The 12,417-nt window shown below is 38.6% G+C and overlaps 2 long non-coding RNA genes across 3 annotated transcripts; both read left to right on the forward strand.

The window, feature by feature from the left end:
* Nucleotides 1-2,714: 2,714 nt before the first annotated feature.
* On the forward strand, nucleotides 2,715-3,973 carry LOC133715545 (uncharacterized). The gene is made up of 3 exons (XR_009849120.1): nucleotides 2,715-3,101; nucleotides 3,258-3,337; nucleotides 3,437-3,973. It is a non-coding gene; the product is annotated as an uncharacterized LOC133715545 (long non-coding RNA).
* Nucleotides 3,974-4,133: 160 nt separating this feature from the next.
* On the forward strand, nucleotides 4,134-5,957 carry LOC133713522 (uncharacterized). 2 transcript variants are annotated; one of them, XR_009848059.1, is made up of 3 exons: nucleotides 4,134-4,231; nucleotides 4,343-4,448; nucleotides 5,582-5,957. It is a non-coding gene; the product is annotated as an uncharacterized LOC133713522 (long non-coding RNA). The 2 variants fall into 2 exon arrangements; XR_009848058.1 differs by lacking the exon at nucleotides 5,582-5,957 and adding an exon at nucleotides 4,542-5,575.
* Nucleotides 5,958-12,417: the final 6,460 nt, after the last annotated feature.

The following is a 12,417-nucleotide window of genomic DNA, read 5'->3' on the forward strand; positions in this document are numbered from 1 at the left end:
ACCGAGTTCGACCCGTATCTGTCGGTTGGGCCTAAATCTGGGCAGAAAACTGTTTGTAAATAGAGTGGGCTGAAATATTCGGATGGGCCGAAAATTCAGTTCGGCCTAGTTCGGGTTCGGTCTTAGTTGGGCTTTTTTTGTTTAATTTACGGCCCAATTTTTCCAGATATATAAATCAATCAAAAACAACACCTTGAACAGAAACAAGCAAAAATCCATGGCCCAATTGGCCCAAATTACCTTGAAACAAGTTAAACTGTTAAATAACCATAAACAGTCTGGAAATGCAGAAAGCCATAAACCTAGATCATTACATCATTACAGAGCTTCACAAATCCGAAACAGTTAATCACTTAGTCATTACAATCCGAAATTCAACAAACTTAGTTCATTACAGACCGAAATTTAACAATAAAAGAGTTTCAAACTTTAAAGAAAGTTCTTGATCAAGCATAGAAATGAAGATCTGCAAGTCTGCAACCAAGACCAAAACAACATGCCCTGCAACCAACACCAAAGGTCCAAAACAGCATGCCCCTCGCATCCTTAAGCCTTAACCCATCAATCACTCTTCATCATCAACTGTTGTTACGACAAATCCTGCCAATAAAATGAAAACAACATATTCAATTATTCACATCAGTTTAACATTTAAAGAACCAACATATTCACAATAGAGCAAATTTTCAAACAACAAACTGATTTTACGCCAAAGAAAATAAAGGAAAGTTACCTGATTCAAGCTTTTCAAGCTCACCGTACAGCTCCAACTCTATCTTAGTAGGCTTTTTGTACTCATTAAAGGTTCCACCCCTTAACCAATCGTTGAGACAAACCAACCCCTAAGCTCGAAATGGGTCTACAACCCTTTTCCCTAGGCTGAAAGCTGACTCCGAAGCCACTGTTGAAGATGGAATAGCAAAGATATCCTTTGCAATCTTGGATAGAATCGGGTATCTAATAGCATTCTCCTTCCACCAATGTAAAAGTAGGAAATCTTTGCTCGCAGGGTCTTTGATCTACAGCTTCAAGCAAATACTTGTCGACTTCATTCCTTATCTCCACCACCTCTTTCTCTTGCCTAAGCTTCATAATTTACTCAACGATGCAGCATGTGAGTCATCTCCTTGTTTAGCTGCTGGATGATCAACACGAGGCTGTGTTATATTATCCGAGGCTTGTGCAGCCACGGGATCAGATTGGTGATACTCCCTATATAGCTGCAAGAGGTTCCTCTTCACTTCATCTACCATAAAATTGCACCATGCTGCTGTCCGGATGCAGTTTTGGAAAAAAGTGTTCAAGATAAAATAATTTGTACCTTGGATCCAAGACAACAGCAATCGATCAACAATGCCATGTTAATGTCCTCTAACTTCAACCAATACTTGTCGAATTTTTTCTTCATGGAGGACCCTATGCTAACCATCAAAGGATCATCACTAGCTGCACATGCATCTAATTCATCTATTATGGTACAAATCCACTAAACAGGTTGGTTTGAAGTTACTACCTTAGTCCCACTAAAATGCAATGTTGCATCGTAAAAGATTTTTAGGAACTTCACTAACCTCGCTGCTTTCTCCCAATCCTCATTCTTAGGCGACCCAACCCTCTTGCTTCCCCCAACTCTCTCCATGAAATAGTTCTTATACTGCTGATCCTCATCTTCAAGCCTAGAGAATGTCTGCTTATACTTAACAACAATGTCAAGCATGAAATAGGTGGAGTTCCACCTTGTGCAGACATCTACAGACACTACACCCCCTTATGTTCAACCTTCTCTCTAGAAGCACACTTCCTAAACTTTTCTAGTCTATTAGGTGAACTTCTAATGAACTTAACGACATTCCTAATTGCATCGATGGAGGAATCAAGCTCCTCCATCCCATCCCTCACAATCAGATTCAAGCCATGGCAGCAACACCTAACATGCAGAAAACTCCCACCTAGCACTAAACACTTCCAATTTCCAATCTTCTCCTTCATGTAATCAAGTGCAACTTGATTACTCGAAACATTATCAACTACAATGCTAAAAACCCTCTCGATACCCTAATTAATCAAGCAAGACTACCAATTTCCCGACAGTCTTTCCCTTGTGGTTTGGAATAACACATAAATTTATAATTCTTTTATGCAAAGTCCATGTGTCATCTATGAAATAGCACTACTACAGAAAATGAATCACACGACATCTCTCATACGACGCTACACTGTTTTCCGTGGTGTGAATCATTTCTCATTATTGAAACGACGGTTGTAAAATTTCCGTCTTCTAATATGAATTCAACCAACGGGTGTTTTTCATGCTGAAATTATGTATTGCTTCAGAAGACGTTTATAAATGGAAGCATGGTGTGAGGTTAAATTATTATAGAGGCGGCAAGTTTCTCACAATTTGGTATTCCTCAGCATGTAGTGGTGATACGACGGTTTGTTTAAAACTGTGGTATGAATTCATAGATTTGCAAGTGCAAAACATGTCCACCAACATTTCCCTCCATTCACCCCCCCAAATCCATTTCCCTCTTACTGGGCAACAAGAGGCGGCAAAACTGAAAATTTTAAAGTGGCATTCAGACAACATATATGTGAAAACCATGGTCTGATGCCTTGTACATATATGTGAATCAACATTAATGGCCGTGTCCTAGCTAGCTAGACAACTACACTAGCATATATCCATTCAGACCAAATTATTAGAGCACTAGAGAAAAAGTCTTTCCAAAACTAATGCCTTGGCTTAGACCAGTCCACACCTATACCCCGACACGGCATTCACTCCACAAAACCCCACAGATCGACTCACCCCGACTCTCTCTCCAACTCACTCCGACTCTCTCGCTGTCCGACTCACTCCACAGCCACCCCGACTCTCTGGTACCAATACCAATACCCAACTCTCGTGGTAGCATTCACTCTCTTTCCAAAACTCCACTGCTACTCCCAATCCCCGACTCCGAAGCCCTTGACCACGAATCCACCGCCTCCGAGATCTCTCTGGTACCCATCCCTGAAGCCCTAAACCACGAATCTACCGCCTCTGAGATCTCTCTGGTACCAATCCCTGAATAATCCACGATTTGTCTTAGAATCTGGTTAGTTCTCGTCCTCTCGGATCTGGTAACTTCGATTGGGTGTTTGATTTGGGGTCAAAATTTGGGTGTTGATTTCGGGTAAAAATTTGGGGATTTTGAGCTTGGTTTCGGGCTGTCAATGATTTTGGGTATATGATTAACATTTTTTATCTGCAGGAATTGGGTAAGAGTTCAGGAGACTTTGCGCAATTTTGGCTTTTAGGCGTGATTGCAGAAGTGCTTACTGACATCAAATAGTAAGCCTCCTTGGTTATTGAATGTGTAGCTGAATTTGCATATGGGAATGAAAAGTTGAGATTTTTATTCTAATGGTAATTGAATTTGTTGGGTTGCAGAGAGGCAGATGTGTATATATTCGGTGGTTGCATTAAGTCATGGAAAAACCTTTTTTTTGTGAGACCTGATGCTCTGTTTAATGGGAAGAAACCGATCAGGTTGTTTCAGATTTGTGTGTGCATTTTTGGCTTTGATTTTGAATTTTTTGAAAGTTTCGGAGTTGGATTTGAATCTTGAGTACAAGCCAGATGTCAGGAAAGACTTAGAGGCTGTGGGGAAGAAACTTGAAGAATGCACCGAAAGGTGTTCGTGAAAATGGCCCAGAGAAAAGCTCATAAGGTGATTGTAAATTACTTGGCACTCTATTTGTCTCAAAGCTTTCATTATTTGTCTTCATGTCTATTTCCTACTATTCTTATCTCTTTCTAGTTTCTACTCTCTAAAAGGATTATCAACTTGCTCGATTTGAGCTCAAAACTGGAGATTCAGTTACTATGCAAGGTATCTGAAATCTTGCGATAGCTCTATTGATCTTGTTAATGTCCTGAAGCATGAGATTCAAGATGGGCAACTGAGCTTTAGAGGAAAAAGGGTACTTAAGGTATGTCTATTGTATACAAATTTTATTACATTCTCATTCCAGGAAGTTTGTGATTTCTATAAGCTTCATCATTCTGGTGCTATTCTGTTATTAAGCTTCCTTTTGTTGATTGTTTATTGGTTGATTGGTATTTAATCTATGCACTTGGTGATTCTTTCAACTGGGTTGTAGCTATGGCCTTCGAGGAATTTTTGCTTGTTTGAAGGTATTTAAGTCCCCAAGTACCCATCATGCCTCTGGATCCTACCCTATGGTGAGTCTTGATGAGTGATAATTAATATATATACTATATTGTGATCTAATAGTGTCAGCATTGTTTACCAACAATTGTATAAAACTAATTGTGCTCATTACTCTGTGGAAGGAATGCTATGATCCTAATTGATTGATTTAATTCAAGAAAGATGGTGAAGAAGATGATCCAAATGGAAGCAATGCGAACAGTGCCACCTGTGGAACTTGGTGGCAAGGTATTCATATAATAGATGAAACTTGTAATGGTTACAATTTACAACTATGTTACAGAGTAGATGAATTGCCGAACTTCTGGCTTGTGTTTGCAGGTTCTCTCTATTATTAGGACCTTGCCCTTCCCTGACCATGAACTCTTCATTTATTTGTGGTTATGCTTTGCATTGTTCCTTCTAAATATATGTCTAGTATCTAAGATTTTGCATTGAGTTTGTTGCTTTTTTTTTTTTTTTGTAGTAATTCATGCTTGTATGGCATCTCCGCCACTTACTTCATGGACTATTAAGCATTTGACTTTATAAGATCAACTTTCCCGTGTAATTATTAATATTACACGGGAAAATATCAGCTAGCATCACTATGAACAACAATAATGTTAAAAGACTCCTCCAATGGAGGGGAAGTCACTTGAGATGTTTGGATGAGGCAGCGCTTCAACTAATCTTTATTCTTTAAGCCATTCCTTTCCATCCAATTTGGAATTACAGGGAAATTGATTGTTATATATCTACGGATCTATCTGCATGGTAATGTGACGTGCACTCTGCATGTAGAATATACATGTGCACTGCATATATTAATTATTTATGGCAATGGTAGTTGTAATTAAGTTTGATAATATACATATGCACTCTGCAAGTCTGCATATGATAAAGCAGATTCATAACTCTGTCCATGTATCTGTATATGGACTATTACAAAGCTAATGCATGTATAAAGCCATGAACCATAATAGTAATTGCTATCTCCCTTTTAGAATAGACTGTATGGACTTTTACTTTGTTCTTTTCCCTTTCTGGAAATCATCTTTTCAAGTGCAGAAGGCTAGCACTAGTTTATTCTGCTGTCTTTTGTATATTTGGATGCTAATATCTCTATATTACGGATATTCAAATGTTGATTTCATATTGTTGTCCTGCGAAGGCTGGCACTAGTTTATTTTGCTGTCTTTTGGATTATCACAAGTTAAAATTTTATGTAGATCAGTGCATACCACAAACTGTTTCTTAATCTATAGATGCACAATTCCAGCAATCTACATTGCTATGAGAACCTTGGTGGTAAAAGGAAAATGTGACAATTCAGTATCCTTTTGAGGCATGAAGTTTGATGTGGTGGTTTTGTTCTGCAGGGAGAAGTGGAAACCTATCTTTAAAAAGCACATTTCTGGCCAAGTTTGTCGTGGTGGTTTTGTTCTTAAAACAATGATCCAGGTTTGAAGGCTGCTTATAATCTGGACAATCATGTGGAAGATGGAGCAGTGACGAAAGCTTTTGAAGTGATAGAGAGATTTGTTTAGCTAGAAGTTGTACTGAGGCTAGAAGTTGGTCTTTTTTGGGTTGGCCTTAATTGCAGTTCTCCTATAGATGTGATTATGTGACATTTTTAGGCACATTTCTGGATGTATTTTGCTATAAGAGTTTCAAAGATGTGATCCCTTATTTTGTGGATACATCGGATCTATTTAGATTGCTATGGGATTATAACAGCTTTCTATTATGATTTAATTACTATTCTTTTGGTCATTCTTGCTTCCAGAATCTGAATTTTGCCGGTACAACAATAGTAGGAAAATATGTCATCTGATGAGGTTTTTAGGGTACAATCAAACAAAATTTCTACAATTCAGACGACGGTTTGTATTGATACCATGGTCTCAAATGTCATGGTACAACAGTTCGAGTTATATGTGTCGTGTGAAAGCACACATGCACTGAATTTTTAAGTCATCACACCACATTTTATGCTGGAAGAACTGTTGTGTGTATACAATTTACACAACGTCTTAAAAATAAAAACTGACTTCTGAACAACAAAGAGACAAGGCTGAATTCCTAAAAACCGTGGTATGAGTAGAAGTCACACCACGCTGGAATCCTAAAACCGTGGTATGAGTAGAAGTCACACCACGACATATTTCTATCGACAGCATGTCGGCAGATCTGCCGGTCCATCAGACGACGGAGTCAGCTGCAAACCGTCGACCCAATGATCGGTATACGACGGTTGAAAACCGTCGTCTGACAGCGTTTCATCAGACGACGCCTCGATAGACCACGGAAATACAAACGTTAGACGACAGTTTTAAACCGCCGTGTGAAGCCTTTTGTGTAGTAGTGTAGGCAATGTGTCACGCCCCGATTTTTAAACATAAATAAAATCGATATATATATATATATATATATATATATATATATATATATATATATATATAATCCCATAATTATACATGCGTGATGGTTCAGCCATCAATATAAAATACCTGAAAAACTTTTTCCTTTTTAAACCAAGTACATACTGATGCCCTGAACCCACTATGTCAATACAGACTCGTTCCGCAGAGTCAAATATTACACAAGTTTACAAATTAAATTGCCACAACAAAATAATAAGTAAATACTCCTCAGAGCTTACTACAAGCGGAAGTCTTAATAACGGTAAAGTCACAAAATTGGCTTCCTACCGTAATGCTACCAGCACGCAACCTCAGCTTCAGCCACAATTACCCTTACCTGCAGGATTAACCCCTACACCATTGAGTAGTGCATCGGGTTGCCACACAACAAAATGAAAACATGAGTACTAGAAAAATCCTTGAAAAATAATAACGAATTTATGGGGCACTACACAGTGAGTACTAGATAGTTCATATTCTAGACCAAAGTCCATGTATCAGTGGTTAGTGAAACCCTCATATTATTCCTAGCTAGAAACTCTCTTATCTTTTCCTTCTCAAACTGGTAGAGATCCCAAATATCTCTACATATTGTCCTATGACTAGGAACAGTAAACTTTGGCTGAACAATTTTCATAAAATCCTGAAACCCCTGCCCATCTACATGATTAAAAGGTAATTCATCCCTCACAATCATCCTAGCACATGCTCTTCTACAATTCATAGGATCATAAGCTAAAGATACTAAATTACCACCTTTTTCAGCAGATTCGAAAGCAAGGAACCTCGGCCTTTTTGCTGAGATGTAAACCGGACACTTCTTGCACTGGTACCACATGTGAGTCCTCATGGATGTCGTCCCATTGGCTTTGGAATCGCAAGCATAGGTCTGGGGGCAATACTTGCACTTTGCTCTCGGTTTCACCATCTTTGAGCCATCCGGATTCTTCATCTTCACAAAGTGATCCCAAGCTGCTAACTGGTTCTTCCTCTTCACAATATCTTCAGCTTCACTGCTTGGAGCTTCAGTTGAGGCACTAGTATGAGTAGCTGGTGTAACATGTTAAGGAGGAGGCATCAGAAGAAGCCCGGGTTGTGTGGTATGAGAAGACTCAGTCGGACTGGGTGTCGGATCAGGGGTCTGCAACATAGACTGAAAAATGAACATCAAATCAGTTTTCTTGCAACATAAACTTCCAGCAACAAATTTAGAGTACCACATAAACACTAAAACAAGCCAACACATAAACTGGTTCATAAACACGTAAACTAGTTCATAAACACAAACACGCAAAATCATAAACTGGTTCATAGAGACAAACACATAAACTGGTTCATAAACATGCAAAATCAAAACCCATGTTTCATAAACCAGAAACCCTAAAATTGAAACCCTAATTTCAAAACCCGAAACCCTAAAATCAAAAGCCATGCTTCATTTCCAGAAACCCTAAAATTGAAACCTTAATTTCATTTCCAGAAACCCTAAAAATCAAAACCCACATCCGATTTCCAGAAGACATTTTCAAACCCCACAATCTGGACGAAGTGAAACTAAAATCAAAACCCAGTTTTCTTGTAATTCTATCTCTACAAAAGTGTATCTCAACACCCTAATTTCATCTGAACAAGAACAAGAGTAAGTAAAAGAGAAAGATGAGCAAGGAAGGGTTCACCGGTTCATACCGAGTCCATCTACAGCCGTTAAAGCGGCTAGAGATGAGGCAGATCGGTGACAGATGAAGAGATTTGGTTGAAAGATGAGGAGATTTGGTCGAGAGAGAGTGGGTCGGAGAGAAAACGGCGAGGGAGAGTGAATGAGATACACTGATAGGATCGCATAGGGTTAGGTTTTTTTTTTTTTTTTGTGGTGATCAGGTAAGGTCAAACGCACATGAAACTTATTATAAACCAATTAGAAAGTGATACCTATTTAAATTCATTAAAATTAATATAATTTAATTAAAATTAATATATTATATAATTTGGCTGGTTCCGTTTATTCCGGTCGGTCAGAGAAAGACACTGGTTCCAACCCGGTCCGGTAAGGTCCAGTACATTTTCCTTCATTGTTTCTTCCAATTCGGTAACCGCAACCTATTATCAGGGTCGGTTCGGCTAGTTTTTACCTCACTGTTCGGTTTCTGCCCCCCCTAATAGTTGGTATTAATGACATTCCTGAATGGATAACTACGTGTGTGTGTGTGTGTATTTATGTGAAAAATATATCTTGATGGTGTGGCATTGTGATAAATATAATAATGGTGATTTTATTTAGGTTATTGTTTTGAGCATTTACTCTTTTCAGGAATGCATTATATCATGTAATTGTTGGTTTATATTATGTTGAAAGAGTACTTGAGTTTTGGTGTAACATTTTGAGTCATGTGGGACCTTTTAAATGTTTTCAGTCTACAGATCTGGTGTCACAATACCTTTTTTGCTCAAGCTCCTGATAATTGATGGCGGCTCCTTGTCTGGCGGCATCTTTCAAAAGGTCCACATACTCCTCAGGTTTCTTGACCCAGAAGCCACCTTACTACCTTAGTCTTCTCTTCTTACGTCAACTTGGAGACCTTTTCTCGCCTAGCAGCCTGAAGATCCACCAACTTCTTCTCTTTCGCAGTGAGAGCCTCTTGCATCTGTGCGATGGTATTTTTCTTGGGGATTCACACATCCAAAATGACAAACTTTACCACTAAGGATTCACACATCCCAACTTGAGGTACTTAACGCCAGAAGAAGGAAGAGAGGTATTGAAAAAGATACATGCTGGAGAGTGTAGAAATCACTCGGGCGCCAGATCACTTTTCAACTACACCATGCGTCAGGGATACTTCTAGCCTACATTTGGGAAGCTACACCGTCTACATATTAAGCTATTTGGAGCTAAAATTTTTCAGAGATGTGTCTTCACATTTACCTTGTATTCTGGTATAACAGTTTTTCAGTTGAACCTTCCTAGCTTTAGATTTTGTGTACCAAGTGGCAGAGGTTAGAAACAGGGCAGAGCAAAAACTACAAAATAGATCAGTGAGTTTGGAGGCCAACAATTTAACTCAGAATTGATATTTGAGTAAATTTTTATCAGAAGGCAATTTCATAAGTATACTTTCGTCTCTAGTTGGTCTCACCCTCTTTGCACCTCTGGAGCTTCAGATATTGTAGTTTTGGTGACTGAGGGTCAGCAGCAGACTTCATTATAGACCAGCTAGTCATTTCATCTCATTTGGATAGAAATCTCTCTGAGTCTGCTTTCTTTTCCATGTAGTCTCACTTACTTATCTCTTTTTGCTACCATATATTGAATTATCAATAGTATCAGCATATGAACTAGACTAGTCCTTATCAACTTCTATTTCTTCAATTTTCGGCTTGTACACCCAAAATGAAAAAGAAAAAAAATGAGGAATAAAAAAGAGAGTGGAATACAAGGAATTTCGGCGGGACAAAACATTAGATTGGCGCTTGATAAGAGCCCCAATCCCTTAAGGCACGCTAATCAATTTGTCTTGAAATCCCAACGTATCCAACACACCATCAAAATTCATACACGAGATCCTAACACAATTAGGATCAGGTATGTGCTATTTTGTTCGTCAAATTGATGATCTCTTGCAATAGATATTTTTAATATGAGATCTAAATGTAGTAGCCAAGGATTAGTTGCTTTAGTTTTAGTAAAGAACAATATATGTTCCCAGTATTATATTTCTTTCCTTGTATGCCAAGATGCGTCAAGCATCAAAGTCTTCTCAGTGCAGAAGAACTATGAGATTAGGTTGTTCATAATAGCTTTATGTTGAAATAGTATATCTCTTTTGATTTTGTAGTGATGCTCACGTTTGGAAGTGCATTTGTATACTATTTAATTGTACATATGTGTTCATTTATAGAACCAAATGATTCTTTAGTATACATAAATTTCTTTTAGCAGTTGATTTTGCTTGGAATCCATACTTCTTGAATTTGTTTTTTGATAATTTGAAGGGCAAATTACTGGTCACTCCCTCAACTTTTGGGGAGTCGACAGTTCAGTCCCTCGTATCATAATTTTAACAAATAACTCCCTATACATTCAAATCTCACACAATTTGGTCCAAAATAACCATTTTACCCCTAACTTTTTTTTTCTTTTCTTTTTTTTCTATCCTCTCTCTCACTTCCTCTTCGACTCAGAACCCGAAAGGGGTTTTCTGGGTTTCATAGAGTTGCTCGGCAACACGAACTACGCTCCTGTGGTTGATTTCGGGACCCAAACGATGTCGTCTGACTTGTTGATGACGATGATGATGCCACCTCGGCGGCAGCAGCATCAAACACAAGCGCTTCCATCACCGTCGCCGGTGTCGTCTACAGTGCCGGAGAGTGGGACTAACTTTGAGGCCTTGAACTCCAGCGCCAATACTGCTCCTACTACACCCAACTCCTCTTCGATCTCATCCTCGTCTAATGAAGCTCATGCGGCGAATAATAATGAGGAGCAAACCACAACAAAAGCAGGAGATGAGGAAGAAGATGCTGACCAAGATCCGGACGAGACCCAGAAACAGTAAGCTTCATTTCCACGCCTTTCTTTTTGTCGACCAAATCTGTCGAGTCCAATACCTCTACCTCTTCGTCGTCGTCAAATCTCCGGTCTCAGTTCGTCAAATCGTTAAGTTTGGAGAGAGAATCGACGGCGAGAAGTAGCGACTGCTCCGACGGTTCTGTGGTGTTTTCCGGCGACCGATTAAGTTGCATGTGGTATGAAACTCACTCCTCTCGTCATAATCTTCAAGTATGTGTAATTAGTTTTCGAATTGGATTAAGTTTTGATGGTTTACGTTTCTGGGTAGCTACGGCTCCGCCGTGTTCTTCAACGTCCGACTACTCCGGCCTTTCTGGGCTCCGTCTCTTGCTCAGCTGCACTTATAGGTCAACAATCGAGAAGTTTGTCGAGTTGTTGATGTGAAAATCATCAGTTCATCACCATCCCCGTCTCGGCAATGAGTTCTAGGAACTGAGTTTGGGGCAATTGAAGTTGAATTCAGATTTACAAAGGTATAATCCCGACCTTGAATCAAAGTTTTGTACTTGGTGATAATCGGATGTTAATCTTTGAAAGATGAGGAATTGGATTGGCTATGTGATACTGCGATGTTGTTTGCATGTGTAGAATGGGTGTTTATGTCTTGGTTTGAAATGTGCAGAATGAGAGAGAGAGAGAGAGAGAGAGAGAGAGGATAGGAAAAAAAAAAAAAAAAAAGAGGAAGTGAGAGAGAGGATAGAAAAAAAAGAAAAGAAAAAAAAAGTTATGGGTAAAATGGTCATTTTGGACCAAATTGTGTGAGATTTGAATGTATAGGGAGTTATTTGTTAAAATTATGATACGAGAGACTGAACTGTCGACTCCCCAAAAGTTGAGGGAGTGACCAGTAATTTGCCCTAATTTGAACTACACTTTCAAATATAAATCTTTTGGGTACTGCTAGTTTACAAAAATCTATTATGTGTGTTTTTTTACGATGTTTATTTTTGTTAAGTTTGGTTAGTGAGATTTGTAGTATTACTATAGGGTTCAATCTAAATTCACAATCTTTAGCTTTTTTTTGTTTAATGGGTTTCAAAACTTTAGTATGTGTAATAAATTTTCATTTCAAGATGATTTTTTTTATTGACTCTATGAGCTTTGATGATTAGAAAGATTCGAAATTTCTTGTGTTCTTCACTATAAATTGTTGCATTATGCTTGAATGAAACTTCCATGGTTCTTATTAATTTGCTCTATGATGAGAAAGTGCTGTAATTTG

Source organism: Rosa rugosa, chromosome 6 (assembly GCF_958449725.1).
Source record: "Rosa rugosa chromosome 6, drRosRugo1.1, whole genome shotgun sequence".
Taxonomy (NCBI): Eukaryota; Viridiplantae; Streptophyta; class Magnoliopsida; order Rosales; family Rosaceae; genus Rosa; species Rosa rugosa.